The sequence below is a fragment of the Callorhinus ursinus genome, unplaced genomic scaffold (genome assembly GCF_003265705.2).
Source record: "Callorhinus ursinus isolate GAN/ISIS: 27379988/994484 unplaced genomic scaffold, GSC_fseal_2.0 scaffold51, whole genome shotgun sequence".
Taxonomy (NCBI): Eukaryota; Metazoa; Chordata; class Mammalia; order Carnivora; family Otariidae; genus Callorhinus; species Callorhinus ursinus.
In genome coordinates, this window is record NW_027397113.1 from 3,426,505 (window position 1) to 3,433,513 (window position 7,009).

The following is a 7,009-nucleotide window of genomic DNA, read 5'->3' on the forward strand; positions in this document are numbered from 1 at the left end:
GTGTGTGTGTGTGTGTGTGTGTGTGTGTGTGTGTGTGTGTGTGTGTGGTCTTGGTCTTCAGAATAGTTTTACTATTTTTCCACTGACTTATAATTAACAAACAATATCATATTCGTTTAAAATGTACAACTTGGTTATTTGGTACGTATATGCTCCGCCCTATTTTTGTAAATAAAATTTTACTGGAAGACAGCCACCTTCTTTTTTGTTTTCTTGAGAGGCGAAGAGAGAGAGGTGGGGGGAGGGGGGACAGAGGGAGAGAATCTTAAGTAGGCTCCAGGCACAGTGCAGAGCCTGAGGCAGGGCTTGATCTCACAACCCTGACATCATGACCTGAGTCGAAGGCAAGAGTCGGACGCTTAACCCACTGAGCTACCCGGGCGCCCTAACAGCCACCTTCATTTGTTTACATGTTGTCTATGGCTGCTTTCATATCACAATGACAGAGTAGTTAATAAGAGATCACACAGCCTGCAAAGCCTAACATATTTACTAAATGGCCCTCTACAGAAAAGCGTTGTCCAGGGGCACCTGGATGGCTCAGTCCACAATTTCAGTGACCTGGGATCAAGCCCTCCCTGAGCAGGGAGGCTGCTTCTCCCTCTCCCAGCCCCCCCACCCCCAATTCGTGCTTGCTCTCTCTCAACTACGTAAAATCTTTTAAAGAAAAAACAAAAAAGAAAAGTGTTGTCTGGTTATAATGTGAATCTGTTAAGAAAAAATAAAGATCCAATCATCTGTTAAAATGCATTAATCCCTCAAGGCATACGTAATTTTCTTCAAGAGCACAGTACACTGAAAAATATGGTTCTATGTAACATAGGAGACTCTAAAACAAATGGAGTTACCGTTATAATGTCATTAAGTGCCAGAAAGAGAGGTTTTAAAGACTATTTTAGAAAGCAAAATGCAAAACCTCAAATTTATGATCTCTACTCTCATCAAAGTAAGAAAATATTATCACATTTACCTAAGTAAAGCATATATAACATGATCCAAATATGGAAAGAAAAAAACAACTTGCATATAAACACCAATTCCATAACCTCTCTTAACCTGTATCACTATCACCCAGGACCTCCCCAGAGCAGCTAGTCAGACCGCAAGGTTCTCTAAGATCCCTCAATATTCCATGTCACTTCTTTAGGACGTTCACTGCACCTTATATTAGAGTCATTTCTGTACTTATTTCTATTGTTAGGAAGAAGACTAATAACAGTAATAATATTAATACTACTACTACTCTGTGCTAGGCATCGTGCTAATCAGTTTACATTTAATATTCATATCACAGATAAGGAAACTAAGGAACAAAGATGTGATCTCATATTAGGATTACACAGCTGGAAGACTGTGGGAACCAGAACTCAAAGCCAGCTATTTTAGATCCTTATGTACTCTTAACCTCTACAATATACTCTGAATTGGGGAAAGAGAACAGTATTAGTCTGTGAAAACTCCCTTAGTTTAAAATACTATGCCTATGATAAGTGCCAAATGCATAGTTGTTGAATCCATATAAGGGTGTAGTAAATCGAGGATGAGAGGTCCACAGTGGAAAGAGCATTCTTTAATCAGAAGGGGCTGGGTCTTGCTTGCAGGCAACAGAGGCAGATGAGTTGTGCCCATTGTCCAGAGAGGCAACAGAAACCCTGTGATCTCCAGGTCAACAAAAGAAAACTGGAGACACTTGCCCCCTCGTCTACTACAATGACAGAAACCTGACGAGTACTACCACCAAAGGGAAACAACTCAGAAGTTAAGCATTTAATCTCAACTCTCCTGAGATCCAGTTGTGATGTCACTCTTGAAATAAATGACACTAGAAACTGTGGTCTAGTGGGGCCACCAAAACCCTAAGGAATCACCCAGGAACTGAGATTTGTCAGCTTCTCCCGCATGGTCTATATTTTTCTCTAAGAATCAATAACCTCTAAGGTCTGTTTCAGCTCCAAGACCATGACTCTCAAGAAAGGAAGCCCCCAAACAGCCAATCAACTCAGTACTTTTCATTGTTCTTCCTGCCACATCCCCCATCTATGGACCACAAGACCAGATCTCACCAAGGTCCAGCCAATGTCTATGAACCATACCAGGCCACCACAGAGCGTGCCTTAGTGGGTAGGTCACACACATGCTTACTTGCCCTAATTAGAGTCTCGGTGCCTTGCCTTCTCACGTAAGCTTTCCTTTCTCTTCTTGCCAACGTAGGTCTCTGACCTCAGCACTGTTGTTCAGATTTATATCCAGGTATAGGAACTCAAGGCTCCAACCAGCAATCCAAATAGCTTTCTCCAAATCTAAATCAACATTCAGTCAGACTCCTATTTCTGCAGCTTTTTTGTTCTTCTAATGTTCCAAAATAACAATCTTTAATTCATCTTTCCTTTAGGTCGTCAGATTTCATGGCAGTCAACCTCTGGGGCACACAACCCATTCCAAGTCAATACACAGTCCCACTGTAAGAAATTTTGGAACAAATACGACCCTAGCTTTCTCCAGTATCACCAAGAAGTACAAAATCAGAGCTGCTTTCTATCAGTAAAAAGATGTTCAGAACCTATCAAACTTTATTTGTATAAATTCACAGTTGACGATGTAGTCTTCATTAATACTTATAAAACAGGTCAACACTAGCCAGCTCTAAGTGACAAGAGGTAAAACACCTCTGCTCAGAGTAAACCCAGATCTTTGCCAAGTCCGTGACATGAAAACGTCCCCGTTAAGGTGAGAAACCTTTCAACTACTGCCAAGGTTCCATTCCCTTTTACTTGCTTCTTCACTAGCTGATCTACCTGGCATCCAGATGGCAGTGCATCATCATTCAAACCCCGAAATAAAGTGGGTATTGATCCGACTAGTAACTATCTCCCTTCTCCAAGTAAAAAAAAAAAAAAATAAATGGGGAGTAAGAGAGGAAGAAAATGGGATTTCTGTGGCAACTAAATCTAAGCAAAAATCAAAAGGCCAAAAAAGCAAATCTCTAGTCAGCCTAGGTCCAACTGCAGCAGGGAGGGGAAAAAAAAAAAATCCCCACTGGTGGCACAATCAATTTCAAGGATGCTCAACACATTTGGCGTGAACCTACATCAAGCCTCTGATCAGTAAGGAAGCTGTCAGTGTTCCCAGTCTGATTGACTGACAACATCCACGGAGCAAAAAAAAAATACAGACCAATCCTCTCTGTCATTACAGAACAGCTTCACCAGCAGAGGAACAACGGCATTGCTTTCTAAAACACACCAAACCAAGCCAAGTCAAAGTAACCGCTTAATACATGTAAGAAACAAAGGTGTAAGTACTTTATTATTCGGTAAGAGACTTCTGGCAAACTCAACCAGCCAAGGGGCAAACCTAAACTCTTTCCTCCCAGGACTGTGGGGCCTCCTTGAGGAGCCTACTTACTTACACTATGTACAGTTCCAACAAGCTGTTACCTGGCCTCCCAGCCAAAACTGCATCCCTTTTATAACTGCTATCTCTCCCTCTAGACTGCAAGTCCTTCAATGCCTGTTCATGAGTGAATCCCTAATACAGTTCCTGGCAGAGTAAGGATTCAATTACTATATGTGCTGCTCAAATAAATGAAGATCAGAAGAAGCTGTGGGGGAGGGGTCACTTGTCATTCTCAACAACAGCCATAAGCTGAATTTCAGGATGAAAGATTAGAAAGCGCCTCCAAGATCTTCTCCTTTATGTATCCAGATACTAACATTCAGTTGCTGAAAATGTGTATAGTTTTTAAACTAGTATTATTTCATTCAATAAACCAAACGATCTAAATTGTAAGTATGAGTGAGAAAAGGACCTCTGCCCTTCTACTACTAAACCTCATCCCCCCACCCCCCAGGGAGGAAAAAACACTCGCCCATTTGGGCCAGAGTCCAGGGCCCAGAGGAACCCCCCTTTTACTAGCAGGCAAGGGTCACTGTGTTAAATGTGAAGCAGGGAGTACGCCTGTCTCGCCTTCAAAAGGCACAACTGGCAAATGGACCCAGGGCTAACTCTCTGGAAATAGGTCTTCATTACAAAGGGAAAGAAAGATAATGATAAAGCTGGCGTCAAAAACCAGAACTGACAGCTGAATCACAGGATGAGAGCAAAGGATATAAAACTCAAAAATCACAGTATAAAGTTATTAGGAGTAACAGCAAACAACCCTAAACACCCGGGAGTGCTGCTAAATTTCAGCACAATATGGTAATATATTTTCACGAGGTAAAGGCAACAAAGTTTCTAAATTATCTAAAATTAATTCTTTTAAAGTTCAGTCTTCAGGCACCTGAAAATAATGTAGGTATACCCTCTCTCCCCGCTACTAAGTAATCTCTAAGGTAGAATCTAGGGACCACAGAGACAGAGCTCACAGATCACCTGAAAGATTCCTTGACCCACAAGTAGTCATTAATATACATGGTCCAGCCGTTCCAAAACCTTGCTGCACTTCTGTATTACCTGGGGAGCCTTCTAAAAATATATTCTCAATACCATCACAAATTTCCAGAGGTGGGGTCCATCATCCACGGTCTTAAAGACGTCCCAAATGATTCTAATGCATGCCAGTGTAGCATCTATCTAGAACAGGGTTTCTCAATTTCTGCACTATTAATATTTGGGGCTAGATAACTTAGGGTGCTACCCTGTGCATTACACGATGCTTAGCAGCATCCCTGGTCTCCACCCTCTAAAAGCCAGGATGCATATTGCCTACCCCTACAGGTATGACAAGCAAAAATGTCTCCAGACATTGCCAAATGTTTCTTTGGGGGCAAATCACCCCCCAACTGAGAAACATTTATGTAGAGTAAATAAAAAACCAATTACCTGAGGTTCTCTTAAGGAAAAAAAAAGAAATAAGAAAGCTGCTTAAAGCCAGGAGCCCAGGCCTATTTTTTTCAGTCCATCGCACTTAAGAAAAGTAGCTAACAAACTACTCAGCCCACATGGGGGCTCAGATATTGACTTAAGAGGAGCAAACCACAGCTTCTTGTGCTTTTTATGAAATAAACTCAATGTTGAGTTTTAGGTGAGCAGATGATCAGAAGAACTTCACTGTCACAATCATGCGCTCATCTTAGGGGTATTAAAAACACTGTAAAATTTTAGACCAATATACACTCATGCTGCCTCTCAAATATCCAAAATATAGAACTGCAAGACACAAGTTCATGATAGCAACAAACTAAATATGGATCCTGACAAATACTGTTTTAAGGGAGAGATTCTTGTATGGTAACTACCTGGAATTTAAATACAAACTTGGGGTGGGGGGAGATTTTTGCCTGTAATAAGCACATACCTTTGTACCCAATACACAAGTTATCTTAAAGAAATGAACCTCACCCTGTCAAATCTTAATTTTACCATTCATTTTCTGTCCAGCTATGGTATGATTCTCATATTCTCAAGCAGTTAATGCAAACTAGCAAGTTTTTGTTTTTACAAGTTTTACAAGTTTTGTTTTTACTTTACACAAAAGCTAACGTTTCCTGATCCAAAACAATCTTCTTCATCTCCTTAAGTTACACCAGCAGGATGCTCACCTCTACTTAAAACTGCGTAAAAACATTTCCCCAGTGCAGTTAAAGCCAGCCAGGTCCCAAGCAGTAATACCAAGGGACAGGCAAGCATAGTTTTCAAGAGTCCCAGGGAAAAGAGCATAGGGCAGGAATTAAAAGATTGTGAGTATGCGTGTGACTGAGTGGATGGCATTTTGTTAGATACCCTAGACTCCCCAATCAGACACACTGAAAGGCAAAACAGCTTCCAAAGCATCCATGCCGAACAGTTATCTCCCAAACTAGGTTCACTGAAGTATATCTCAATACACAGCAACCTCTCAAACCTCAATAACCCAGGAGTACCCTGACAAACCTTGGAATTGATATGGGGACCAAACACACTCAGGACCTAGTATATCCCAAGGGAAGTAAGAGCAGAATCTGACCGGAGCCTCTTGATGGACTTTATTTAACCACCTCTTAGAGGAAACATTCTGAGGTACCACCACTAATTCACTGCTCCACGAAACATGTGTAATTTAATGAATCTTCAACCACCCCTCTCCCGAAAAACTTAAAATAACTTCCAGTTCATTTTCTCAGCAGAACTGACTGTTAAACACACAGAGCTTTCTAAAGACAGTCACCAAGTCACCTGAACACTCATCTGACTTCCAAATAGTAGCCTAAACATTTAAAAATCAAATTTAAATTAGTAATAATTGCCACTAATTGCAATAAGCTGATTATACATGCCAGGCACCGTTTCTAGTCCATTTACTCCCGACACACTTATGAAGCAGACGCTATTATTACTGTCACATTACAGGAAAAAGCAGAGAGGTGTAGTAACTTGTCCAAGGTCACAGAGCTAGAAAGTGGCGGAGCCAAGACCTGAATCCAGGCAATCTAGCTTCACACTAAAGAAAGCGGAACCACCACCACCACCACCACTTAGGAGACATTCACGCCAGGGGCTGGAAATCCGGAGTCCCTTTCCCGCTTGCTGCCTACCTGCCACATGACCTTGAAGGCAAAATCAAAGTAAACTTCACATTGTTAAAGGTGGGACCATATCCACATTAACAAGTGCTGTGGGGACCAAAGGAAAACAATCACCAAGTGCCTCTCCCACAGAAGCAAAACATAAACAAAGCCGACCCACGGAGAAAACGTTAAGTACCGGGAGAACTACACAAAGCCTGAGGCTGAAACGTCAGGACAGGGGGATACATCCAAGGACTCATTCCGTGCACCTACAACCCAAAGTCCAACTTGTGATGAGAGCACGCAGGATCTAGCAGGAAACCCCTCCAACGCAACGGCGATTGGGCTTCTTTAAGAGGGAGGTACTTCCAGCCTCTCGAAGGACCACCCCCCTCGCTCATATTCGCCAGGGAGGCGTTCGTGACCAGGTCTACATTCGAGTCACAACACCGGAGTTAAAAAAACGCTCGGAAGGCTATTTAAATACTCCGAGCCGGGTTCTGCGTATGCCGATGACTCTG

The 7,009-nt window shown here is 42.0% G+C and overlaps 1 protein-coding gene across 21 annotated transcripts in view; it reads right to left on the reverse strand.

The window, feature by feature from the left end:
- Positions 1–7,009, reverse strand: part of PPP6R3 (protein phosphatase 6 regulatory subunit 3) — a 139,184-nt gene that overhangs the window by 131,454 nt on the left and 721 nt on the right. The window lies entirely within an intron of this gene.